Raw genomic sequence first — 27,900 nt, 5'->3', positions numbered from 1 at the left:
CTAGATACTCCAACTTGTAAACAATTCAGCCTCGCTCGGTGTGACCGCGCGAATCCTTCCCTCCACAGCCCAGCGCACTCAGCCGCCCCCCGGGATCGCTAATTTTTGGGATGTCCTCCCAAGGTTCCTGATGTACTTTTACTCACTGTAGCCCTTACTTATTCTTCAAATAGTTCTGTGGGGGGGGTGTCACCAACCCTGCTTCACAGGCTTGGCGAGGTTCACTCAAGGTCGTGCAGGTTGTGAAGTTGACCCTAATCGGGCCGGTTCTGGCTTTCCAGTACAGCCCAGCAACCTCCCCTCACTCCCTTCGACTGCAGTTTATACCAGATTTCCCCTGTTTTGTCCGCGGTTCTTTTCCCCTTCGAATCCACAGGCAGGAAGATCGTCCCTAGCTGATAGGACTGGGGAATTTGGGAGCCGGGGGGAAGGGAAATTTTCCTCAGGCCCCAAGGGCCGGGATGTGCAGGGTTCGGGTGGGCTGACGCCCAGGGAGGAAATCAGGTTCGACAATGGGGGTGCCGAGGACGGTGAGGCAGATGTGGCAAAAGGCAGCGAGTGCTCGGGGGACCTGGGTCTCGCCGCTCGAATGCCGACTGCGGAGCAGGACTTCTGTCCATCCTCCTGGTAACACACTTGGCAGGCCAGGCGGGGATCGGGGCGAGCCCGGGGATGCGGAGGTGCAGGGCGCCCCCTCGCGCTCCTGCGCACGCCTCAGGGCTGGCGGGTGAAGCGCCCGCCGCGGCAGGTCCTCTCCAACCCCCTCCTCCTTTTCGCTCCCGCTCGCCTCCTTCTCTCCCATCGCTCCCAACTCCTCCCCCACCGCCGCTCCCTCCCTCCTTCTGCTCCCTTGGTCTCCTCCTCCCCGCTCTCACCCGCGCGCCGGGTCGGGAGCTAGTTGGAGCGCGGGGGCTGCTGCCAGAGCCCAGCTCCGCGGAGCCGGGCGGGTCGGCCGCGCGTACAGCGGCTGCTGGAGGAACCGAGCACAGCGGGCGCAGGCCCGGGTGGGGACTGCACGGGAGCGCCAAGCCGAGGGCCAGGAGCCGTTCCTGCGCGGCCGTCTCATTCCCAGACGGGTCGCTGGCCCTCCTGGTTCGCCTCCGCCGCTTTGCGCCGCCGAGAGCCGGGAGCCGCCGGGAACCCAGCACCTGCGCCCGCATCCGGGAGGTGAGTCCCGGACGCCCCTGGCGTTTCCCCTGCCCGGGCCGGGGCTACAAGTTGCAAACTTCGGCAACTCGGGTGGATAGAGGAGTGGAAGCCCGGGGATGCTGGCAAGTTGGAACCAGGTGACAGAGGCTGTGGGCGGGAGGAGAGAGGGTCCCCGGGCTTCCGCACCGCCCGCTGCCACCTCGGCTTGGGCGCTCCCCGCGCCGCAGCGTTCCCGCCGCCCGCCGCTCCGGGTCCGGGCTGCACGGGGCCCTCGCCTGGCTGCGGTCGGCGCGTCTGGGCAGCAGCCGCGATGGAGACCCAGGCCCCGGGCCTGGAGGCGGGGCAGGACGAATGAAAGGCTGGGAGAGCGCGGGGCAGAGGCGCTGAGACTGGCGCTGAGATGGAGGCTCAGAGAGGGCCGACGAGTAAACCCGGTGGAGGGAGAGTGCGGGCGGCGAGGCGCGTGGGCACGCGTGGCCGGCCCGGAGTGTGAAACCTCGCGCTCGGGGACGTCCCCGCTCCGCGGCCACCGCCCCCACCGGTTCTTCCCAGATCCCCTGCCCTGGCGGGGCCCCGCGAGCCCAACTCTGCCCTGCCAGGCCCCAGACGCAGGGGCCCGGGGATCCCGCGCTCCCCCTCGGTGGGTGGAGAGGGGTGCGGCGGCGGGAACGCGGGACGCGAACGGCGATTTCCTGATTTATTTTTCTCATGGTAATTTGTCTTTGTGGTTGGGGCTGCCCATTCACTTTCCGCTCACGTCGTGCCGGAGATCCAGCGCGGAGGGAGGGAGGGGGGGCGCGCGGGCACAGGGAGGGATGGAGACACGAGAGGGGATCCCGGGCCGGAGCGGGGCGGGGGCCGAGATGGAAGTGGGCCTAGGACCCGCCAGGGGAGAAGGCGAGGCGGAGGGGACCGGGCCGAGCGGAGCCGCGGGCTGGCGGCGGAGGGAGGACGGAGCCGGCTTCTTCGCCTGCCGCAAACTTTAAACAACGAGGAGGAGCCACCTGAAGCTCCGTTCTTCCCTCCTCGCCTTACCCCCGGCGCCCGGTCCTCGGGTCACTCCGCCCGCCCCGCCGCGCCCGGCAGGAGTGGGCCCCGAGTTTGCATGGGGAGGGGCAACCGTCGGACTCTGCCCCCACCCTTGAGATCCCCTCCAGGCTTTCCGCGGTGGGAATGCGAGCAGCCGGAGCGGAGAGGCTGCCTGCCTTCCCGGCCCGGTGGCTGAGCCCAGGGACCTGGGATTAGGGGATGGAAGCTTGCCTGTGTCTAGACCACACTACAATCCTACCTTCTCTGTCCCCAACCCCCATCTTTTTCCTTCAGCCCCTAGCGAATCCAACCTCCTTCCACATTCCTCAGGCATCCCCCTTCCCACTCCACCCCACCCACCACTTCGGCCTCATTCTGTTTCTTCGGTAGCGGCGCCTCTCTCCAGCGCCCTCCGGGCCTCCTCGTCTTCGCTACCCCACTTAACCTCATCTTTTAGCCTATTCGCTTCCATTCTTTCTCCTCACTTACCCTCCCCCCCCCTTTCTTCTTGGCGTTCAAAAGTGGCCTCTCACCTTTTCTGAACCGGAGTACGTGACCTTGAGAAGGAGCAGGGGGAACTCGAGCTTTAGCACGGGACCTCACAACTAGGAAAAGGGGGACAGGTTAAGAAGCAGCTTGGAAAAAACTACGGGTATCCTGCCCCAAGTCTAGGTTCCCAACCAAGGAGGAAGGGGGATAAAATATCAAAGAGAGAGAGGGAGTTTGCCCCTTGGTCACCCATAGGGCAGTGAGACTATTTGGGGAGACCACTCAGGAGGAAGGGCTGCCTCCGGCTGTGCCAGCTTGGGAAAGGCATGTGTGCGTGTGTGTGTGTGTGTGTGTGTGTGTGTGTGTGTCTGTGTGTCTGTGTGTGGGGGGGCAGGTATCTCCTTTCTGCATGTCAACAGCTACCACACCAGTCTGGGAGGGGATGGCAGATCTTCCATCTCTTTTCTCCGTCCAGGGACTCAATGCCAGAGACTTCCTCCTCCAGAGCTGACAACAGCCGGCATTATCATCACTGTGGACATCAAACACTTTTTAAGCACCTACAGGGTGCAATGCACTAAGCTAGGTGCTGGTAGATACAAAGAGGTACAGGGCTGAGCCCCCGACTAGAGAGGCTGCTAAATTCACCAGTTTGATCCTAAGACACTTGTGTGTGTGTTTGGAGAGGCAGAAGATGAATGGGAAAATGCACAGGCAGGACAAGGCAGCAAGGACTCGGTGCCAAACGGTGACCTAGGGCTTAGGAGGGGACTGGTTGAAGAAAGCTTGGTGACTCAGGTGGGGCTGAGAGCTGGGCTCACTGACGTGGCCCCCCTCCCCACCAGTTGTCTGTATAGGGAGGGTGGGACAGGAGAAAGGAAGGCTGCGGAGGTGCTCCCCTTCCACTTCTCCTAGAGCCAGACTGGAAAGGCAGAGAAGCCAAGAGGTCCAGTCTGGCTCTGTGGATTGCCACCTCCCATTGGGAATGGAGGAATCACAGAAGCTTTTCTGGATTGGGGTAGCCTTCCTGGCTTGTTTGAAAGCCCCTCTGTTAGTTAATTCTTATGGAGGCTCAAGCTGGAAGAGGGCTTGGAGATTGTCCCTTTCAGGGCAGTCACAAACTCAAATGCCTACAGAGGGCAGGCAGGTAACAATGTGCTGATCAGGCAATTAGAATGGCCCAGGCTTGGGACAACTGGATGTTCAAAGTCAAACTGGCCAAATAAAATGGTCCAAACAAAACCAATGTGCAGCCCTTGAGCAGTCTGACTCCCTAGACCTGCAGATCAAGAAATTCCGATTCTAAGAAGTGATCTCATCTCTTTGTGTGTGCGTGGTATCATGTCTCCCTGAACCTTGGGGATTGATTGGAGCATTCCACAGCCTAGTCCTACCTCTAACCTGCTGGAACCCCAGCTCACCCTCACTCTCAGGGCCCACCAGGGTTCTTCCATGAGATGATGAGTTCCTTGAGGTCAGGGAGCCATCTTGTCTTATACAAATCTGAGCAATCTCATCCACTGATGCAAGGTTCCAGATGTACAGCCAAGACTGGAACTCAGGTCTCCTGCCCCATCCCCCATCCCCCAGGAACCCAGTGAGTGTAAACCAATTTTATTCTTTACAAAAAAGAAAAAAATCCAACCATGAATTTTTGTTTCCCTTGATGTAGTAAAACCTTATTCAGGGGTTGGATGAGAAAAGACCAGAAGCTCACATAGGATGTTTGAGGATCCCAAGGAATATCCAGAAAGCACTGAGCCCTGAGTGTGAGTCTAAAAAGGGGAAGGGGAGCCCCAGCAAGGGGACAGAGGGACGACAGACGTTTATGGAGGATCAGCCTCGCAAGGCTCAAGATTGGTGGATAGAGTGTGTGCACTTGGGAAGAAGATGCTGTCGGGTCCAATTATTTTGAACATTGATCATTGCTCCTGTTTTTAATTTTGTCATCCTCCTATATCCCACAGGGAAAGTGAAGAAGATGGCAACTCAGATCACTACCCTACAATCAACCAATTCACTACTTTTCTTGAGAAATGAGGTGGTAGAATGGACATAGAGGGCAAAGGACAAAGTCCCTGATTAGAAGTGCATGTTTCCTTATTATGTAGCCTTAAAGGACCCAGGGCTGACCTCCTTTGTCCCACCACACACACCACCAGCAGCCAGATGTTCCCCATGGTCCTCAAGTATTGGCTTTGTGATTGGCTGAGTACAAGGTAAATGAGACCAACAGTGGCACTAAACGCCCATGTTCATCATTTCCTGGGCACCTCAACTATGTGCCAGTCTTTGTGCTAGAAGCTCTGGATACAACAGTCAACAAGACATATCTTTGATCTCCCAGGATGGAGGTGGATCAGCATGACTAGGAGAACATAATTAGTAGCATTGCCTCGACTTCTGTGATGGGATTTATTGTGGAGGTTTTTTTTCCTGTGTGTTTGTCTGGGTGACCTGACAGTTATGTGGCTTGTCCAAAGGACTGGGGGTCCGGAGTTTGGGAGGGCTAGGATTCCACCACCTTAGCTGTTCCTTCAGTTCCAAGTCTTCCTCCATGCCTCAGATTCTTCACTCATCAAGTGGGGTTGAACACCTGCCTTGGACCTGTGGTGTGGACAGAGGCAAAGCCAGGGACCTGGAGATCTGGGGATGAGGACTATTGGGAGAGAGTATTGGTATTTGTACTTCAGGTTCACGGTCTGAACCCCAGTGGGTCCTGGAACCATCCTGTGCCTCATTCAGTCACCTTGATCACTAGCCTGTCTTCATCAATTGATGACTATGTATGTGTTGGAAATAGTTACCTTTAATGAATGAGTTTTCTTCACATTCACATCTTTGCATTTGAGTTTACCATCACCAGGTTTATCTTAAATTTATGACAAAGCTTAACTAACTTGATCTGAAATGTATGGCAAGAGGCCAAAGCAAGTGTCTTGGGCTAATGGAGTTTCATTGAATTGACCTAATTGAGCCCTTCTTTTACAGCTTGTGTGGGCAACGCCTGGCTTTCACTGGCATAGTGCTATACATTTGTGCATCTCCCTCTCTCTGAATCTGGTTTGATGATGTCTGCCTTGAGTGAGGAGATAGCTCTCTGATGGGTAATCTGGAAGGGGATCTTTGTGTATGCCATTCTCTATCTCAGATGGACGAATCTCCTATAAGACTTTCTTTATGAAGAAATCTCCTTTATAACCTTCTGAAGAAATCTCCCTCATAACCAGCTTGAATGCTAGAAAGTGGCAGGGAAAAGTTCCAGCTGGGAGCAGAGGTCTGAAGGGGCAGGGGTGGGGTGCCGAATGTTCTGTGGCTCTGCCATGTCACTTTCCCTCCCTCTGCTTTGGTGTTTTGCTTTAGTGAGCCTGAGAGATGAGAACCAAACCTTGCAGAATGCACTCTTTAATCCTGACATTAGTCAGGGGCTCACCAATGAAAAATTACTACACTTGGTAGCTTCAGAGTGGAAAAAAAAGATGGCCTCCTACCCAATTTGCTGCTGGGTACAGTGGGGAAAGCCCAAGGATGGACCCCTGGGCTGGAGACCAGGCTTGGGAGAGTTTGACCTTGAGCACATTTCCCAACAGTTGGGCTGCTCATCCTTCTCCACTTTCTGACTTGGAACAGGAAGACAAGGATTCTGTTGGGCTTTCCCTGAGCAAATGAAAGCTTGAAAGGCAATGCTGTGTGTGCTGAGTCCCACCATGACACTGCCCCCATTGATTTGGGTTTAATAAGGATGACTTAATCAGACTTGTACCTGGAACTCGTTTAAATTTGAAGGCTTGTTGATTTTATCAGATTATCTTTGCATTTGAACCAAGAATGTCTCTGGCTGGTCTCTTCTGTGATAGGAAGGGTTGGTTCTGGAGGATGGCTGCTGACCATCTGTTCTGCCAGTCCCCTGAGGATCAAATTAGGAGATAGGTTTAAATTCCCAAAGGAGCAGACTGAGTTAGAAACAAAGGAGGCTTCCCCACTTGAGCATGTCTGCCAAACCTAAATTCCCCATCTGTGAAAATGAGGGGGTCACACGAACCCTAAAGCCCTTTCTGGCTCTCGAAGTAAGTTGTTTTGAATGGAGATTACAGTCACTTATTAATTTCCAGGAGTGATTCATTCCCTTTTTTTGTGGATTATGTTTGAGGATGTTTGGTCTCAGGCCAGTTGCTAGTTACCATCCAGCCCGACTGTTGGTAACCCACCTGATTGCCAGTCACAGCATCTTCAGAGTCCTTTCAGCCTCCGCCTGAGCCAAACATCATTTAGAAGGTAAATATGCTCTGTATTGAGGTGTATGTGTGTGTATAAATACGCTCACATACATCCACGAATAAACATAGATGCAGTGCATTGCAAAGCTGTGGGTTATGGTTTCATCACCCAGCATTTTGGATTATCTGCAGCTCTGTTCTTCTGCCAGAGCTGACGTGAGGCTGCCTCCGGGAAAATTCAGGGAAATGGCTGGTGGGGTAGCAATTTAGATCCATCCCTCCTTGCCAACCTTCTGGTCTACCTGAGCCAAAACTCCATCCATATTACCCTGTCATTGTCCTGAAGGCCGCCCAGGAGCCGGCTTTAAGGAGCACAAAAGAGCTGCTCTTAATTATTCAGGGATGGATGGAACCCGGAGGAAAACACCTGACCCAAGCCTCTTTCTCTTCTTTTGGTGCCTTGAGTAACTCTATACCTGCAGTGAGAAGCTGAGGGAGATCTTATCATTTAATACAAACTTTTGTTTACAGCAGGCTATTCCCTCTGCTCCTCTTCCCTCAAGGCACCTGGGGGAAATGAGGAGCCCTCCGAGAGGCCACATCCACCCCGAGCAGACTGCCTTTAAGGTTCACACGTTGCTCTGTTGGCCAGGGTGTATTTCTGCCCAAATGCAGGACAGAAGAGGAAAACACCACTAGCTCCGGCTTCTGCAGAGTCAGGTCCCTGTAGATTTCCCAGGATCCTGGTTTTCTTCCCTTTCTTGCTTATGTGGAGTCATCAGTGCTTGCAGTTTCTGGAGTCCACTGGTAACCAGGGCCTCAGCAGGAGTCCAAGTGGAGAGCACTGTCCTGTGGCAAAAACTCCTAAACAGGCCAGGTCTAAGGAGCACTTCTGTGAATGTCCCCCAAAGCTGAGTGTCATTTTTCTGTATAGACGGCCTTGGGGCCATCTACTCCCTTTCAGCATCTCTGTAGCTTCCAGAGTGAGTGTCTCTTCACATGCTGGGCTCAGTCTAGCGAGAAAGGCTCAAGTGTCCTTTGTATACAGGTCACAGTAGCTTGGTCCAGCTCAACTAGTTCACTGGTTCCTATTAGAATCATCTGGAGAGCTTTGAAAAAATATAGATGACCAGCCCCATCTTAGACCTTAATTAAGTCAGAATCCCTGAGGGTGGAGCCTGGGCATTGGTATTTTTTTTGAGCTTCTAATATGCAGCCATGGTTGAGAGCCACTGACCTAAATCTTCTTTCCTAGACTCCACCTGGCCTCACGCCAATGGCACACAGAATCTCCTAGCATCTCAGCCCTTCAAAACAGCCAGGTCCTTTCTAGTAGATACCAGCCACAGCTCCTGGCATTCAGGTCATAGCTACTGTTTGTGTTCCTGTGTTCTGAATTTAATGCCTTTCTATTCTAAGCTGATTGTGAGAGCTTCCTTCTAGTGTAACTTCTTGGTGGTCATTTTTTCTTAAAAAGCATTTATAAAAGTAATACACATTCATTCAACATTTTTGTATGTTTCCTTCTAGATATGTATGTAACAAAATTGTGATTGTACTGTCTGTTCTTCTGTAATCAGCCTTTTTCATTTAATAACATATTCTGATAACTTCCCCGTGACTTAAGTATTCTTCTGAAATGGGCTTTTTAATGGCTGCCTGGAATTCCATCTTATGGATGAGCCACAATTTATTTACCGAATCCCCTGTGGGTTGGACATCTAGGTTCTAAACCATTTTTGACTATTATAAATGATGGTGCAGTGAACATCCTTGTATATAAATCTTTGTGCCTTTTGATGATTATTTCCTCAGAACAGATTTCTAGAAGTGTAATATTTATGCTTCTGTTTAACGTGGACCATTTAGACAATTTTTCACTAACTTTCTGTAGCAGTTAAAAATTTTATATTCAGAGCAGAAAAAGCAAATTGTTTTCACTGAACTCCTCTGAGGCTTCAAGCTGGCTGCTTCATCCTACCTGACCTGAAGGTCGGAATCCTTGACCTCGCCTTGTGCCCAGGCTTCATCTGCAGGTCAGTTCCCCAAATTGTCAACTCACTCCTCCAGGTGAGCGCCAAGTCTCTCCTGCCCCAAACCTCCAGAGTCTTTAGTTTTTTCTTTCACCTTCTCAGCCTTTTCCTCTTCACACCTCTGGCCCCGGAACTATCAGCACTCAGTGCCTTCAAGCTATTGTTCCATTAATAACAGCTATTAATTATTGAGCTGTTACTATGTAGCAGACAGTCTGCTAAACTTTTTATATGCATTATCTCTCTTCATCCTCATGTGCCTATGTACATGTGTTATTTTTGTCTTCACTCTCCACATGAGGAAACGGAAACCTTGAGAGAGAGAACAATTTCCCCAAGGTCACACAGCTAATAAATAGTAGAGCTGGGATTTAAACCCAGAATGACTGGCTTCAGAGCCTGCACACTTAACCACTGCATAGCCTCTTCTCCATCCTTGGCTCCTGGTGTCAACAAATTGTTCACAGATGCTCCATCAGCATCCCATGAACATTCACTGCACCTGTCTCCAGCAGAAGAGGGGCAGTCCTCACATATGAAGGGCAGGAGAGTAGGCATGCTATTCAAGGCCCCCTTTTCCTCTTCACTTCCTTGAATCTGTCCTCACCCCCTTTCTCCATGTGCCCCATGCCAGAAAACATTTCTTGCCTCCTCACTGACCAGCTGCCAAGACCCCAGCATGCCTTGCAGCTGAGCAAGTCCAAGTTATGACATATCCATATTACAGTTTCCCCACCCAGTCAGAAGAATTTGGATGTTGCTTTCCCAGCATGGATTATAAAGCTGTCAGGGAGGCATACTATGGTAATGATGGGGGATAGGCAGCCTGACTTCTGTCAGATGTCAAATACTGTTTACAGTGGAGGATTGGATACATTGTTTGCATTCTTGCTTATGTAACATTGTCATTGCTCAGAAGGTAGAGAAATAGCAACTGAAACTGTCCTTCTGATTTGATTCTGACCATGACGAAGAACTAGGTGGTGGTGTGGCAGTGCTTGGATGAAGGAGACCACGTCAGCCTGGCGTTAACAATGGCCAAGGAGAGAAATGCCATACCTACAGGGCTTCCCTAGACTGTAGGAAGTCTGATTTCGGGAATTATGATCATACGATTAGGGATTCCAAAAGGGAAGATGGTTTGTGGCAGGAGAGATTCTGAAAAATGAAGCTTTACATTTTTATGCGTGACTTGGATGAAACTGGAGTAAGTGAGCTCATCAAATTTGTTGATGACAAGGCTGTGATGGGCAGCTCCTGTAAAAGACAGAATAAATATTCAAAATGATCTCAAAAGACTGGAATGCTGAGTTTAAACCAACAAGATGAAATTTAACAGGGGCAGATGGAAAGTCGCGTTTAGATTGCAGAAATTAATTACTCAAGTTCATGAGCGGGGTGAAGGTGGTGGCAGACTTGATTTGGCTGCAGTTCCTGAGAAAAAGATCTGAGGGGTTTAATTGTGCACAGGCTTCATAGCAGCTGACAAGGTGATGGGGTTGCTCAAAGCAGCGTCATCTTAATGGCACTAAGAGAAGCTCAGGGTCCAGATTGGGTTCTCCTTGGTCATTAACGTTCTCATTTCAGGACATGGATTTTAGAGGGGACCCTGACCAACTCAAGTGTGCTCAGTGGAGGGCATCCAGCCTCAGGAGGGGGTTGGGAAACCCAGCCACAAAAGGTCAGGTGAAAGCAGCCTATCTGTTTAGAGAGGGAGAAAACCCAGGGGGTCATGGTGGCTGACTGCAGAAGAAGCAGGACTCCCTGTAGAAGAGAACACAGCTCATCAGCCCAGGAGAACCAGGAGACTCTAGAGTGAAAAGTGGAGGAAGCTGGATTTTTTAGAATGAACATCTTCGCAGCCAGAGGGGTTCTAGTGAAGCAGCACCAGCTGGCAGTCCTGCTGCCGAGATGCTGTTGGGGGTCTCCTGCCCTGGATACAGATGATCGACCTTGCGGCGTACCTCTGTCTCTCTGCAGTTCTGTGTCTGGAGGACACTGCCTCCTTTTCTGATTGCTCCAGAGCAGTGGTCCCCTGACCAGCAGCTTCAGCCCACCCAGAACCTGCTAGGAAGGCGACAGTTCTTGGGCCAAACCCCAGACCTACTGCGGCAGCTCCCGGGGAGGGGCCCAGCAACACGTGCTTTAACCAGCCCAGGCCATTCTGATGCGTGCTGAAGTTTGAGACACTGCTTTGGACCACAGTAGGGTGTTCTTTCTGTTGCTGGATGCTTATGGCACTTCTACAGAAAACCCACACCCGTTTACCGGGGGAGCCGTGTAGAACTTTGGAAGGAACGTGGGCTTGGGGAGGAGACAGACTTGGGTTCAAACCCAGCTTGACTGGTTTTTTGTTGTAGATTTTATATAGGTTCCTTTCCCTCTCTGAGCCTCCTTTTTTGCACTGTAAATTGAGGGAGGACTAGCTTAAGGGAGGATTAAATGAAGTGGCCTATGTGGATGGTCGCTATAAGTATGAGGTCATCCTGGGAAGGATCTTCTTATGAGCATCAGAGTCGCCTTTCCTGCAGAAGCCTGTCTTCCTGATGAGTTCACCTTGAGCCCCTGAAAGAGAGGCCTGGGTGGAGGCTCCTCTGTATCCCCACACAGCACCCTCCAGCATGGTGCTCCCTCAAGTGAGGGGTCAGTTAACGCTTGGGCTGCCAGTTCCTTCCCTCCCTCCACAATGGAGAGCCATGGCCACTCTCCTTCCCATCCCTATCCAAGACCCCTATTCTTGTGAGCATGAGCAGGTTCGTCCTTCCAGTGGACCTGGATCTTGCCAAACTTGATCTTCTGAGGTGTGAGAGTCTAGACTCTCTGCCCTCAGCATGCAGTTTCATCTGCTAAAGCCATCAATGAAAGGCCTCGGGGCCAAAACATCTCAGGGTAGCCTCTAACTTTTTAAATGGGTAGGAAGCCTGAGTTGCTGGTGTCAGCAGGGCAGGAAATGTGAATGGGCCCTTCTTGGAGCTGGAAGATGCCGGGGTCACCTCTACAAGTCCCTACCAAGGGGTCAGCTGGTGGAGTCTTCACTTCCCCAGAGACAGAGAGCTCATCTCCGCACAAGGTGGCCCATTTGATTTTTGGTCAACAATGTCTAATAGAAAGTTCTTATTTTTCTGTGAAGTCTGTGTCTCTCCCTGTGGGCTCCATCTCTTCCCCATCTGGCTGTTTCAGGCAAACCCAGTCCCTTCCTTGCCACAGCTTTTCAAACATTGGAGACCAATTGGCTTCCCCACTTCCATTAGTCCCCTTCTGCCTCATCTCTTCATCTCTGGGCTTAGGATCCTGTCTCTGACATCCAGTATATCTGCTGTTGCTCCCAGCTTCAAATACTCCCCATATATTGATCCAAGGAATTGATAAGATGTCGAATGTGGTGGGATAGGTCAGAGCCCTACAGTGTGCTCCTGGATACTTCCCTCCCAGGGGTCTGGATCCATTGGTGAATACTCTTGGGTATGATTTGTTCAACTAGCTACATATCCCACTCATTCTGCCACCTTCTAGCTTCCTTTCTCTAGCTTGTACGCAACAATTTCCTGAAAAGCTTGTCAGACTCTGTTAAGATCGGCTACACAGGTGAACCCCATTTCCTTCGTCTAGCAGCCTGGTGACCCTGTCAACGGAGGAGATGAGCTTTGCCTGACAGGACTTGATTACTGAACACACTCTGTCTGCCTGTGATCTTAGCTGCCTTTCCCAAGTCCCCACCACCCTTTGTTTATAGTCTCTTTAGGAATTTTTCTCAGGCGGCCCATCGAGATTTCCTCTCTGTGGTTTGCAAAAACCACCTCCTACCCCCTTCTGGAAGTCAGGGCTGTGTGGCCTGCCTGAGGCCTCCAGCCCCTCTGGTGCTTGCCAGGATCCTGTCAGGATTCCTGTGAGATCCCCACAGCTGGGCTGAGCCTCATTTGCATGTTCCCGTGCCCGGGATGTGCGGCTGGGCCAAGTGGCTTGAACTGGAGCAGCTGGAGGTTTTGCAGTCCTTTCATCAGCCTCCAGCTGGGCCTCCTATGCCCGAGGCTCCTTTCACCCTTTCCTTTCCATGGAATCCCACACGCTGCTGGAGAAGACAGAAGCCAAGCTGGAGACAGAGCTTTAGGGCCTGCCAGAGAAGTCCCCCAAATCTGTGGGCCATGTTAGCCCCCTTTCTGCATCCTTTCCCCCTCCACCTCCTCTCTTTACCCAAATTTCTCTCAGTCCTATAGTCTCTCCTTCTCTCTTTTCTATTCTTGCTCTTTGCGTGGGGGAAAACGTGTAAGAGATGGTGAGGGTGTGCATCAGGGGCTGGACTGGCAGGGTGGGGGTGGGGGGGCAGGAATTGGGCTAGATTAGGGGCAGGGGAGGGATGCTGAAGGCCTCAGATGCTTTGCTGAGGAGCCTGGCTTGGAAGGCAGCCTGGAGCTACGCAGACCTGGGTTTGAATTCTGGCTCCGCCAGAGTGACTTTGGGCAAATTATTTCTCCTTTCTGAGGCTCAGTTTCCTCCATCTATAAAATGGCCATAATACCTACTTCAGAGGGTGGTTGTGGGAATTGAATTAAATGAGTTCGTGTAGTAAAGCAGGTCACCTGGAAAGGTACCTGGGACCTAAGGGCACCAAGCAAACTGGTCCTTCCACAGAGAGGACTGGGGAGCTGAAGCCTGATGTGGGGGGAGGGGGAGGCCCGTGTGGAGGGTGGGGAGGAGGTGGGGCCGCAGCCTGGGCGGAGCACGTGGGGATGAGGGCCAGGACTGCAGTGAGGCCATTGGAATAGAGAAGAAGGAGTGAGTCTGAGAGAAAGGGGGAAGGAGGAAGCCCCAGTCTCTGAACGATTTGCAGAGGAGGAGGGAGTATTAGGAGCATCTCCTAGAGTTTGCTGAGAGCTTGCATTGTGCCAGGCCGCTTAAAAAGCTGGTTTGTGTATTTTAGCTCACGACAGCCCTAAGGGTAGATATGACTTTACTACCCCCATTTTACAGATGGGGCGACTGAGACATGGACATATTAGGTAACTAATAAGCCAGTCCTAGGCTTCCAACCCAGGTGGGCTGGCTGCCTCCCAGCTCGCTCTCTCCGCTATCACTCCTCCCTTCTCTTCATCCATCACGTTGCCTCCATCCCTGGCTCCATCCTGCAGGACCCTCACCCCATCTCCTCCTCATGGTTGGGGGAGTGGGGCTCAAGGCTCTCCCCTTCTATAAGGACACTTCTCAGGGCACCTTCCATGAAGCCCTAATTCATATCCATATCAGTTCTTCCCACTCCCTCCATCAGTCTGCAGAAAGAAAGATTTAAGTTAGACTACAGGGACAACTTTCCGAGTATGAACTGCGAGAGATATTAAAAGAGCTGATTGAGGGGCCAGCCCGGTGGCGCAGGCGGTTGGGTGCGCACGCTCCGCTGTGGCGGCCCGGGGTTCGCCGGTTCGGATCCCGGGCGCGCACCCACGCACTGGGTGTCAAGCCATGCTGTGGCGGCATCCCGTATAAAGTGGAGGAGGATGGGCATGGATGTTAGCCCAGGGCCAGTCTTCCTCAGCAAAAAAAAAGAGGAGGATTGGCAGATGTTAGCACAGGGCTGATCTCACCAAAAAATAAATAAATAAATAAAATAAAAGAGCTGATTGAAGGCGCCTCTGGCATGACTCAGCTGGTGATCTTGAGGGCTGGGGTAGACGGGTGGAGGAGGAAGAGGACGCGGGGGAGGTGGTGGGGCTCCTGTGTTCCGGACCTCTGAGACGGAGGGCTCTGGATGCAGGATGAGCAGTGTGAGGTGCCCCTCTTGGCAAGATGGCTGCCGCTCCTAATTAACCCGTGGCTTTAATTACACTTCATAGCCTGGTCCTGCTGAGAGAGAGGATTGCTCTGAGATTGTCGCACTGGGATAAATGTCTGAAGCAGGTTCTCCTTCAGGAACTCCTCTCCTTGAGAGGCAGGACTAGGGAGGAGGGCTCCACACAGGCCTGGGGCCTGGGTGGGATAGGGATGGTGCCTGTGACTGTCCGCTGCCCTGTCCTGCCCTGGTCACCTGTCTGGGGAAACCTCCCTGACTGTGAATTAAGCTTTCTGCTGGCACTTTGGTGCTGCAGCCTCATCCAGAGGCTCTGATGGAGGGAAATGGGGAGGGGGGCAGAAAGGAGCACAGAGGGAGAAGGTGCAGGTAACCCTAGGGGTAGATGAACGCCTCCAGCCTTGGGGATAGTTCTGGTGGGATCTGCTTTGTATTCTCCAATACCAACTACCATGTGTGGGGACATACTGTGAGCCGGTCTCTCACTTAAGTTCTCATGGAGGCCTATAAGGGAGAGATTAGCCGCCAATTTACACATGAGGGAAAGACCTCAGAGAGGTCAAGAAACTTCCCTAACATTGCACAACTATCTAGGAGTGAGATGGAGGCAGGATTTGAACCCAGGCCCCGGTGAACCCAAAGCGAGTGCTCTTTCCACCTGACAGGGGGCCTCTCCCCGCAGCTGGCTGCCTGCAGGCTCCTGTACAGCAGAGGTGCCAGGCAGAGCCAGGAAATGCATTTGGTGGTGGAGAGGAGGTTGGAAACTAGGGGTTCAAGCATTTGAGGTACGCAGTGTTCTTCTGCTGGGTGTGGTTCAGAAGTGCTGTCACTGCTAGGAGCCCAGGGAGTGGGGGTGGGGGCGTTTCTCTGGGTCATTCTGTGTCCTGTGGAGGTGATGGGGAAGGTTTTTCTCTGTCTCCCTCTCCCCCCAGCCCTGTACTGGTTCCCAGGCTGTCCCTCTCCTGTGACCTCCCTGAGCCCTCTAGTGACTGCTCCCAGGCCTGCACCTCTGTCAGGAGCCTGTGTCCTGGGCGCTCTTTCTGAGCCTCCAGGACGGATACTTTAAGCTTGAGTCACAGGGGTGTGTGCATGTGTATATTGGGGGTGCTGAGCAGGCATCATTTAAGGGAGGCTGAGGCAGAGTCTGCTGCCCTATGGAGGCCCCACCTCCCATCCCAGTATAAATTCAGGTTTTCCTTTTCTTGGGCAAAAACTCCAGACTCCATCATCCATCTTCCCATATGCACAGGTTAATCACCCAGGATGAGGCCCAGATGTCCCACAGTCCCCTATGTTGGACCTGCCACAACCCTGAGCTTGTTCATGTGTGGCAAGGACCGGGGTGACCATGTCTTGGACACTTAATGTCCTTGGCATTCTGCTCTCTAAACAGATGCTCCCTAATCCCCAGGGACCATCCTAAGAGTTGTTCCCTCATCTTATGAATGGGGAAACTGAGGCTCTGGTAGTTAGGTAAATGGCCCCAGGTCATACTCTCCATCTCACTGGCTCACTCCGGTCCCTTGCAGACCTGACAGGTGATGGCTTCAGGGGAAGAGGCTCCGCAGCTCCATGAGAGGGGGTGACCAAGCATCCCCCCTTGTGTGCCTTCAAGAATGGCCTTTGGGCCTGTCCACTTGAGGTATGCTCCAGGACAGGACAGAGCCTCTGTGATGGAGCCCCATGGCTGCACAGCCCAGATGTTCAGCCCGAATCCCACCCCGTGTTTATCTTAGAGGTTTGGGGTGTTGAGGCTGGTGAGGGGATTTGGAGAGACTTTTGTCTCAAAAGCACTGATAGAAATTGAACCCTGCCCACCACAGGGCTCAGGTGATTTTATCTGTGTTAAGGAGACCTGTTTCAGGTGGCCTGTGTGCATGGATGATCTATCCTTTGAGGCACCAGAGAAACTGCTGTTTCTCCTGTTGGGCTTGCTCTGATGGGACTGTGCCAAAATTCTGCCTGGTTCTAAATTCAAAACCTTGTGAAGTGCTCACATTGTGGGTGAAAGTGTTTGCAACGAGCTGGAGAATCACGGGGCTTGGAAGGACCTGGGATAACATCCAGTGCAGGCAGAAGAAGCTGGGATGTGGAGGCCACCGTCATTCTGGGGTTTCATCCGTGCTGGGCTGTGACTTTGGCTTTATGGCCGAGCTCCTCCTCCTTGTTGAGTGATGATGGACATGGATGGACAAAGGGCTCCTCCAGTGTGGGGAGGTCACAGTCGTTCTCAGGATTTGAAGAGACAACCTTCTAGTGCTCTCATTATCTGGTGATAATACTTACATTACAAAGTGAGCGGTGAGAAACCAGGGATACCTGGTGGGGACGTTGAGATGGGAGGAAATGGCAGCATCTCTGTCAGGATTCCCGCAGCCTCAACACCCTACGTGTGGGGCAATGCTCAGCAGGGAAGAGCCAGGGCAGGAAAGAGAGGTGGAGCCTGGCTGGTGGTGGTTTGGGCTGGCCTGTGGTGTTGCCTGCTCGGTCCTCTGGGCTCTGGAAACTCTCACGGCAGTGCAACAGTAGTGCCACACGTGGACCTTCTTCCAGTTCACAGACTTGACCCCTTGACCTGCCCTACCAACCTCTCCAATTCCACTTGGACTGACTGTCTAGTAATGATAAATATTGACTTGAGTCCCCACCATGTACCAGAACGGTGCTGGATGCTGGAGAGATGGGGTGTGTAAGGCACAGCTCTTGCCTTCCAGAAGCTAAAGATTCCTGGGAGAGGCGAGAAGCAGGTAGCCCCACTGCTGTCAGCTGAGCTCTGGCCTTGCCCACAGCCCTGCTGCCGTGCCTGCAGGGGTTGATCCCTAGGAACAAGGCTGGACCGCCCACTGGTTCTTGATAGTTTCTTGTAATTCACCCTCACCTGCCCTGGGCTAAATGATGATGATGGCATTGACAAAGCCCATTTTTTATGGAGTGCTTTATCATTGTCGAAGAACACTCACCTCCTTATTTTCTTCTCCTGGTGACCACAACTCCCCTTTACTGAACTCCATGCCAGACACCATTCTGATTGCTTTATGTACATTATCTCATTTAATTCTTACAAGAACAAACAATTCTGAATTTGGTACTGTTTTATCCATTTTAGAGTTGAAGAAATTCTCCGGAAAGAATGTGTCCAAGGCCACACATCTAGTAAGAGGCAGTTTCAAACCGTTGTTTCCAATTCCAAACTCCACGCTCTGTCCTATCACACTTCACATCCTGGGGGACTCTGGGGTGCCAGGCCCTGGCCCTGGGGTCCTGGACTTGCCAAGGGCTCCCTGCCCCGCACCCAGCAGAGTTAGCCACCTCGGGTACTTTCTGCATTCTTCCAGGGTAAGCCCTGCCCTCTCCCCTCCAGACCTGTTTGGGGTTGGTCTTGAAGACCCCCACCCAGAGTGCTCACCATCAGCAGCAGCCTTTCCTTCCCTGGGCGTCTAGGGCACTCAGCGAGGGCGCTGTCCTTTCTCATCCCTCTAGCACACTGGGGTGTTGAAAAAGGCAAGAATAGAACTCAGAAGAAGTTTTAGAAAGAGAGGGACAGGTTGCTTCTGGGCCCCAGGTCAGCAAAACCTCTTGGTCTTCTCTGGCCTGAAGGTCAAGGTTGCAGAGAAAGGAGTCTGAGCCACTCCCTTCTCCTTCTGGGCTGTCCTGGCATTGGCTGGGGTGGCCGTTGGGGGAGGCTGTTACTGCCCCAATACCTGCCATGCCAAGCCTTGGTGGGGAGGCACAAATCCCAGCTGGCAGCACCTCCCTGGGGCCCTGACTCCTGTTTTCCTTTGTTGTGCCTTTTGAAAGGGGATATATGGCTTAACAGTTCTCATCCCTGGCAGCACAGTAGAGTCACCTGGGGGGCTTTTGAAACTACTGAAGCCCAGGTCCCAGCATCAAAGAGTGATTCCATTTGTCCAGGTGGGGCCTGGGCATTGATGTACTTTTAGGGCTCCCCAGGTGAATCTCAGGGACGGTCAGAGAGAGGACCCCTGGGGCACCTTTTTCTGCCTTTGCCCTCAGCACTTCGTGCCACTGGTACTGCTTTAGTGTGGCAATGGTCTCCCTGCTGGGGGCTCCATCTCCCAGGGCAGAGAGAGAGCCTCCGTATCTGTGAATCCCTTCGCCCAGCCCAGTGCCTGGCACTGAGGCCTCAGTCAATGTATGTTGAGTTGTTAATGAGAGAGCTGAAGTCATAAGACACCCTGGCTTCCCCTACCCTTTCTCTCTCAAAGCATGGACGGGGCATTTCTCAAAAAAAGAGTCCTTGATTTTGTATCTCCAGTGTGGGGTGAGGAGTAGGGTCCTGACCCCTGCAGGATTTCAGGGTCACTTGGTGAGTCTCAGTGGCTGGAAATAGAGCAGGGGATACAGGCATGGTCCTTTGTGGGGCAGCCGTGGAGCTGCATTCTCTCTCATTTTGTCTCTGTCTCTCTGCCACACGCGCGCGCGCGCGCGCGCGCGCGCGCGCGCGCACACACACACACACACACAATATAATTGTGAACGGAGGCGGTAAATCTCTAAATACAGAGGTGGGGTGAGGTGGGGCATAATGTCTCAGGGTTCCGAGGGAGCACACTTTGTGTTCTCTGTGTTTGTGCCTGATGTGTTCACAGGCCCCTCCCTCATCCCACAGGGGAAGCTTGGATGATTGAAAGCCGCAGAGAAAACGCAGACCCTTTCCTTACCCACAGTCCCCTCTCATTATGGACCCGCCCACTGTGTCTTCTTCCCCTCAGGGAAGTGAGGAAATGCAAAAGAAAGTAGGAGAGGTCTCTAAGCTGCTCCCCACACTGAGACCCAGCCCAGAGAGGGGAGAATGGTGTGCGGGTGCCTCCGCAGGAGTCTGGGTAAAAACTCCCTTTCATCTCAGGCTGAAATGCTGTGCCTTGATTTCCTGCCAGCTGCTCTGGCCATAAAGCAGTGGCCCCGCCACGGGCCCGTGGGCCCACATCTTCTGCGGCCTTGTGGAAAACTGGGTGGCATTGATGCAGCCGGCAGCGCTGGGAAGCTCGGGTTTCCTCTGCCCCACAGCCCGCACCACATCAAAGGCGCACCTGCAGTGTGGGCAGGACGCCACCCCATGGGCTGTTCCCCCTCACCCTGGGCAGCTGCAGGCGCCCCCCACCCCACTCCAGCTGGAGGCCTCAGCCCCTCCCTCGGCTCCTGAACCCAGGGCCCAGGGCCACCCCTGCCCTGTAGGAGTCTGTCCCACCTGCCCCTTGGATGGCCACGCCTCTCTCCTGTCTCCTGACAGGCCCAGCTTGGCTCTTCTCCAAAAACCTGCTGCCAGCTCCACTGCTCCCTGGTTTCTCGGCTCTTTCTCTGTCCGTCTGGTTTTCAAATGTGTGGTCTCCACCTGCGGTCTCTGTGCAACCCTTCCCCAGTTCCCACATTGGTCTCCTACACTCTGGTTGCCGCTGTCACTTTTCTGAAGCGGCTCGCTCTGAGGGTTTCTAGTCCGGTGGCCGTTTCTCAGTGCTCGGCCTCCTGGGATCTCCCCACATTTGACACTGTCAGCAACCTCTTCTCAAAACTCTGTGCTTCCCTGGTTTCCTCCTGACCGGCCTGCACACCTCATCCTCATGCTCTGCTCTCCTCCCCTCCTGATCTGATCCCACCCACCCATCAGGGCAGGGACAAGCCCACCGGATGCAAGTGGCCCCTTCTCCTGGGCCCTGAGCAGTGGAGTGCCTCAAATAACCCTTTAACACCTGCCTACTGTGTGCCTACAGGTGCTGGAGGCTCTTCTAGAGCTGGGGGAGGAGAACTGATGAGAACCCCTGCCCCCATGGAGTTGATATCCTAAGCAGAGGACACAGAGAAAAAGCAGTGGATACTGTACATCATATAGTGTATCAGATACTGAGAAGGTAACAAACATGCGATATGATGTTGTTTTAACTATTAGCATGATGACAATTTGAACACATCCCAAAGCAGAATACGTGGGAAGAATACGTGAATTCCCATGTGTCTCTTACTTCTCTTCAACAGTTATCAATATTTTGCCCATCTGGTTTCATCTATTTTCCCCCCAACTTTTGTTTATCCAGGCATATTTTTAAATAAATCCTAGACATTGTGGAATTTTATTTATAGATACTTCAGTATGCATCTCGACTGTTTAAGAGGTATTTATATTGTACATGAACGCTGTGCCATTGTCACACTAATAAAATGAGCAATAATTCTTCTGATACTGTTCAACTCTACTGTGTGTGACGGTCTTGCCTCACCAGGTGTTGGCAGCCCCTTGAGGGCAAGGACCAAGGTATTAAGGAAAAGCATCCAAATCTTGGAAACAAGGCACCAGGATGGTTGCATGGCTTGGCAACCTCGTGCTGTAGCCTAACAGGTCCACCCAAAGGTTATTTCGTTCTCTAGGGGGATGTACGTTTGCTTGACTTTCAATCTATTATTGATTAGGGGCCAGACTTTATGAAGTTAGATGTTAACGTGTAGATTGATAAGATAACACAGATTTTTCCCCAGCAAAGATGCAAATGATTTCTGTCCAGTGGAAAAGATAACTCCAAAAGTTATGGTTTTCTTGCCAGGTAGGACATTCTTCAGTTTTGTCTCTACTTAAATTCACTTCTGCATGCCCTTGCTGACTGATTATATAAACCCCTGTTCTTCACATTCTCTTGGAGCTACCTTTACCATCCCTCATTAATGAGTTAAATATATTTATATGAGAGCATTTTGAAAACTATGACAGTGGCCCGTACATTTTCTGTATCTTTCCTTAGTCTAGTCTGCTGCCTGGCACGGACTAGATGTTTGTAGAATTGGATTTATACTTGACTTAGTGTCTTATTACAAGGGGAAGAATCAAGGTTTCAAGTTGAGAGGTGTTGAGCAGGTGTCATGGAGCTCTGGAGCGGGTGTGGAGGTGGCTAAAGCAGGTCCCCTGGCTCTGGCCTCCCTGTGCTCTACCCTGGAGAGTATGTGGGGCTCTCCAGAGAGCCCGTGTCTACCCTCTGCTCCTGGGAGCAAGGCCCTGTCTCAGCCCTAACACTGAGTGGGGAGGAAGGAAGGGGGCAAGAGCAAGACGTGTGTGTGTGTGTGTGTGTGTGTGTGTGTGTGTGTGTGTGTGGCAGGGATGTGCCCAAGGGGGTATGCTGGCTTGCCATTTGCCTGTGTTCAGAGGGCAAGGGTAACATTGCGGGGGTGTTCTTTTGTGTCTGAAAATTACCACCCTCTGATTTCTCATGCTTTTCTGGGTGGGGAGTTCTCCTTTATATCTTAGCCCAATTATTCTATTACATTTAGACGTGGGGATGCAAAGGGAGGCGGGAATATCTGAAAATGCAGCTGGGATTGTAGTGGGAGGGCTGGTGTGTGATGAAAAGCAGCTGCCCTTTTCATCTTCTAAGAGGCTGTGTTTCTGTTCTGGGAATGGGAGTGGGGGGGGTGGTAGGGTGAGCGCGTGGAGCAGAGCTGATGTGGGGGTAAGGATCGTCCTTTGGGTTCCCAAGACTGGAGCTGCTCAGGACGAAGGAACAAGTCCTCCCCTTACTTAAAAATACCCAATTGCATCCTGGCTCCCTCAGCCTCCTGAGTGCCTTTTCCTCCAGGAAACCAAAGTAATGTGGAGTTGGGGGAAGGCTTTGCCCTCCCGGGCCCCACCTCAAGCTTCTAGATCTCCCAGTTCCCAATCTCAGCGTTCAGAGCTGCACTAGCCAAGCCAAGCAAGTCCCTTAGAGGGTTGTTAACAAAAAGGGATTTTCCATTCAGTTTAAAGGTTGGATGTGTTCCATTTTTTATTTCATTTGGCATGGAAAAGCTTTAATAATATCCTTTTCTATTTGGAGCTAGAGTCACTTTTAAAAGTTATATGTCTAATCAACGGTGGAGGGGGGCCACTGCTTGGGAGCATTGTTAGTCCCTGGAGAGTGATGGGAAAGGGGGCCATTTCTTCTATCCATGACTTTCTTCATTTTCACCATCTTGACTTGTCAGGCACTCCCATCCTCCTCTGTCGCCCTCTCCTCATTCAGTTCGTGTACCACCCCACCCCCAGCCATTCCTCAGGAGACATGTGCCAACTGGAGACACAAAGATGAATGAGACACTTTTCCCAGCTGGAGATGCTCTGAGCCCAGTGGACAGTCATCCTTCATGAGTGAACAGTGCCTTCTGGTTGACGGAGCACATGCACATTTGTTGTATGTTTTAAGCCTCATGAGAACTGGGGAGATGAGCCAAGACCAGCCTTATCTGTCCCAGAAGAGGAGGCTGAGGCTCAGGGAGGTTACAGGCCATCTTCAAGGTCCCACAGGTGGTGCTGGGTGGGGCCAGGACTGGAAGAGCCTTTGGGTAATGGTCAAGCCCAGAATCTCTGGCCGCACAGAGGCTGGTAACTAAAGGTCACAGGTGTTGGGGAGGTGGAGGCAGATTGTCAAAGAAGCTGAGGGCTGGCCTGCAGGACATGGTGACTTCTGCAGGCAGGGCAGGTCTGGGACCCAGGTGTCCCTGGCTGGAGTGTTTCAGGTGAGGACATTGCTCTCTCTCTTGCCTGGATAAAGGTGAAGAGTACATATCGCCCCCTCAGGCCAACCACTCGCCTGTCCCTGGGAGTCACGTTGCAGTGACCAAGGAGTCCTCAGTCCCTATTCTACTCCCCATCCCCTACCCTCAGCCAGTTGCAATGAGAGGGACTGGGGCCAGACACAGCATGAAGACCATCTTTGAAGAGGTTGGCAGGGTGGAGTGGTGAGTCAATTACAAAAGGAGCTTGTGAAGTAGAAACTAGCAGTGGTGTCATTTAATAGGTGACAAAGAATGTCCTTCCTGGCTGGGGAGGGACGAACCTTGTCTGTCGGGCTGTTATTGCCCCTGCCCCAGGTGCTGTTGAGGTAGGGTCCAGAGTTGGGGGGCGGCCATGGGCAGGAAGAGGTTGAGTGACAGGTGGTGTGTGTCAGGTACTGTTGGGACCTGTTCCTTATTGCTGGGGAGGTGGGGGCTGGATTGTGCTCATGTCAGAAGGCTGAGGGCCCAGAGTGTCCACTCTTTCTGACATTTCATGCTGGCCTTCCTGAAGGCAAGAAAGAGTAGAAAAGAGATGACCTCTTCAAGCTCCGTGAGGCCCTGGCTCTGCCATTCAGAGGGCTTTTCCTCAGAGCATTCTGGATTCTCAGAGAGGTCCTGTGAGGTTGGTTCTGGTTGCTCATCAGATTTACTAGGGCAACTTTAAGGAAAGACAGAGTATGGGCCACATCCGTGAGATTCGGATTTGATAGGTCCAGGTGGGGCTGGGAGTCTTAATATGAGTTCTAGGAGAGCAACATCGTATACAAATACCTACTGTTTGTTTGGCATTGGTAATCAGCAACCCAGTGCGGAGATGAGGGGCAATCAATGTCTATCAGCGCGCGGGAGCCTGGGGGGAGGCCAGCCGTGACATCTTGCTGCCTGCGGTGTATCATATTTGCAGTCTGCACACTAAACCCCAGCTCTCCAGAGAAGCAGGGGTTGGTCTTTCCAAATTTCATAGTTTTCTACCTAGCTTAAGATTTGTCCCTTTAAGCAACAACACTTAAAAATTGTCAGCCACTGTATTTGTGATTCTCCATGAAATGTATTGCGTGTGTTCCTGCCTTTTTAAACAGTCACACAACATAAACGTAACCTTTGCTGATGTCCCGAGGGTGTGTTAGGAACCTTAATTAATGTACTGGGCTCTAATTCAGTGGGGGCTTATGGAATGATTTGCTTATACCAAATGGCCCCCTGAGGTTTTCAGTTTCTGTGCCTGGTTTTTAGTTTTTTCAGCTGTGCTTCTTGCTGACTGATGTCCCTTCTTGCTAGACACAGTGTACCCGCCTAAAGCAAATTTCTCTTCACTTTTAATTTGCATTTATTACATGGGCTTGGAAAATGAATGACTAAAGTCCGTAAACCGAGGAGGGCATCTCGTGGTTAACTTCCCATCGTCCATTCCACACCCATTCCCTGAGTAGCAGCAATAAAGTTTAGGATTGACCTCAGCCTAAGTGCGCCTGATTGGTGTAAGGGGACACTCTCTTCTTCTGTTGGTGGTTGGGTCATAAATGGACACGTGACACAATTTTGACTAATGGGATTTGAAGAGAGGCTCTCAGCTGATCTTTGGGAAAGTCCTTCCTCACTAGCAACAGAGAGCCACTGGAAGTCATTCTCTATGTAGATATAGATGAGACACCCAGCCTTGATTGCTCTTGGCAGCCGAATTATAACTTCCAGAACGTTCTTTGGGAAAAAGCCTACTGGGGATGGCAGAATGGGATGTGGAATTACAGATGCTGGCAGAGTGGAGAGGTAGAAAGAACCGTGAACTGGATGATGTTTTTTGAAACTCTAAACCTCCTCTCATGTGAATTATTATATTTTCTTTGGTTTAAGCCCCCTTTGATTTGAGTAGGTTTTTGGTTACTTGTAACTAAAAGCATCCCAGTGGCTAAATAATGAATGTATGAATAATAGTGTGTGGGTTCTGGATGGAGCCTGAAGGCTTTAGTATTTGCACTTTGTTACTTTGTTTTGGTTTCTCAGAAGTTTGGTTTATGTTTTGAGTTTGATGTGGGGGCTTATTTCTTCCTGAGACTTTCCAGGTGGGCAGCGACTGCCTCTCATCCACCTTTGTAGCCCCAGGACTTTTCACAGTGCCAGGCACTCACCGAACATTCAAAAAAATGTTCAATTGACTTGAACTCAGCAGTCTGCATGCATTCCCCTTCCTGCTGGCAGTTATACATGCTTGTTGCTACTCACCTACCTGGTTTATTAGGACGTTAAAGACACACCACGAACTCTCGACACTGGTCACTTTTCTGTTGTGCTTTCCAGCTTACCTAGCACCACCTCATCCTTATCTCAGGAAACAGCACCAGGATCATTGTCATCATTTTATAGATAAGAAAACCAAAGCTCAGTGGATTTAATGAAGTTTAATTTTATAATTAGTTTTTAACAAATTTAATTTTGACATGGCATCCAAGGTACTTTCTTTTGGAGTAAATAACCCTGTGCTCAAAAAGGAGCCTCTCCTATAAGACTGCTCCTAACCAGGTGCTCTGATGGTCACTAAGAGACGTAAATAACATAACGATCCATGCTGGAACTGCCTCTGCCTCCCACTGCTGTCCGAAGAACTGCAATTTGCCATCAGGTTAAAGCTCTTCAGGATTCACAGCTTGACTTCTCACCCAGCTAATTGGTGCTTATTCTTCAATTTGGGTTGCTCTAGCCAATGGCGGAGAAGCAGGATTTTGCCTCTGTCTGTCTGCTCTTGCAAGTTTTGCAGCCAAAAATGAACTGTGAAACTTGGGTGTTTCTTGCTTCGGAAGTGTCTCACAATGGTTATCCACACAAAGGCATTTGGGAACTCTGAAGCAGGTCTGCTTCCAAGGGAATGCCTACCCCTGTGTAGATCAAAAATGTGAAGGGCTCCTTCAGTCTGCAATGCACTGGGTTCACTGAATAATTAAAAGTTAGCTCTACGGCATCCCCGCAACCATGATGCCTGTCTCCTGAACCAGCACAGGGCCCCGAGAAGGATGCTCGCAAGTCACCTCTGTCCTCTCCATCCCCATTGCCCTGTGGACCTGACATTTGCGTTTTCCTGCACTTGGATTTCTCCCACCGGGGCCTCTCTAATGATGCTTGACATGCTGGGACGCACAGCCCCTTCTGATTCCTGCCTTTGGTGGTTCAGCTGATCTCTCTGGCACTTCCAAACATCAATAGAAATTACTATGTAGAACGCTTATTGTAACATTGTTTTCAAAATGACATTGTGTGTATATCTTGTTTCCTGGAGGGCAAGGATTATGTTTTACTTGCTCTTGTATGATGCACAGCATCTAGCATTTATTGTATCCTGTAGAGTTTTAGAGCTTTCAAAGGAGTGTTTTACCCAGTAAATACCTGAGGGATGTCATCGCCTCGTAGTGTTCTGCTTTATGGATTATCTGTGCTCACTCCTTCTGCCTCTAAGTACCTCGCCTGGCTGCTCACTGAGAGGCTGAATGTGGGAGTCGTCAGGCCTGGGCTTTTAAGAGGATAAGTGGGTGTGGGCTTAGTTTATATAGTCTGAATGCATTCTTCGGCACATTACAAATACAGTCTGGATTTTTGGTCCCTGCGAATTTTGAAGGGGAGACAGGTGGGAAAAGAAGAGTTGGATGCAGTGGGGTTGGTGTATTGAATACTACAAGAGAAAGGTTGAAAGTTTCCCACACTGCCCTGAGGCCACATCTTATGAGAAGACAGAGGGGGTCCCCTACGAAAGGGGACAGAGGGTCCTCCCAGCCCATTCTGGGCTGCTGCAGCTCTTTGTGAATTTTCTGCTGCCACCAGCAAGGTTAAAAAAATAGTGGTGGGGGGATAGTTTCTTTTCCAAAGTCGATCGCTTAGGTTCTTAGATTTATTTCTCTTTTTCTCCACGATACTCCTACTGCTGCCCAGGCCTCTGTAGAAAACCTCACCCTCCGAGATTTGGAGAGCTGTGGCCGGTGTTTGCCACCGTGGGAGAGAATGTGGAGATGCTGGGGTCAATGGAAGGCAGCTGAGGTGAATCCCCACTCAGACTCACCTGGGGTTTCCCTTTCAAGCACCGGGTGTCCGAGGTTATGGCTTCTCGCTGCTTTCCCTTTGCTCCATCCTCGCCCTTCCTCACCTCTCCTACAGTAGCTCAGGACCCTGAGCTTTGAGGGGCTCTTGGATACAAAAGCTACCCTGCTCCCCCCAGGCACCCCTCCTGTGGTTCTGCCAGCTCCCTTTTCAGCACAGTCCCTTGCAGAGCGAGGCCAAGCCTCTGGGACTCAGTGCGTCTTCCCACTCCAGCCTCGATTCCGCCTCAGGTGGTGCTCCTGGGTTGGACCCGCCACCACTCACATAGGTGTCTGGAGGTGCGGGGTTGTTTTTGGTTGTCAATGTGACTTGGGAACCTGATTGTCTTTTGGTGGCAGAGGCCAGGGATGCTAAATCCCTGCAGTACACAAGGAAGGCACATCCCTCAAAACATGCCATAGTCTCCCCTGACAAGAAACACTGTGCACCAGGCCGAATGATGAGTTTCTGCTCTTCTCCTGAGGCAGGAGGCAGTGTGGGAAGTCAGAGAAGGTCCGAGTCCCTGCTCTGCCACTTACTGGCCCTGTGACTAGTTTCCTAGCCTGTTTGCTCATCGTCGCTTGGGGTGATAACAGTGCCCCCACTTTGGAGT

The 27,900-nt window shown here is 51.6% G+C and overlaps 1 protein-coding gene across 1 annotated transcript in view; it reads left to right on the top strand.

The window, feature by feature from the left end:
- The first annotated feature begins 939 nt into the window (after positions 1-939).
- The window catches only part of SEMA5B (semaphorin 5B), a 114,538-nt gene continuing 87,577 nt past the window's right edge, over positions 940-27,900 (top strand). The window contains exon 1 of the mRNA XM_058555924.1: positions 940-1,167. The gene's annotated coding sequence lies outside the window, so the exon portion shown is untranslated. The remainder of the gene's footprint in view (positions 1,168-27,900) is intronic.

Source organism: Diceros bicornis, chromosome 15, assembly GCF_020826845.1.
Source record: "Diceros bicornis minor isolate mBicDic1 chromosome 15, mDicBic1.mat.cur, whole genome shotgun sequence".
In the NCBI taxonomy this organism is placed as follows: Eukaryota; Metazoa; Chordata; class Mammalia; order Perissodactyla; family Rhinocerotidae; genus Diceros; species Diceros bicornis.
Note: the sequence above shows the minus strand (reverse complement) of the source record. Positions and strands in the feature narration are given on the sequence as shown.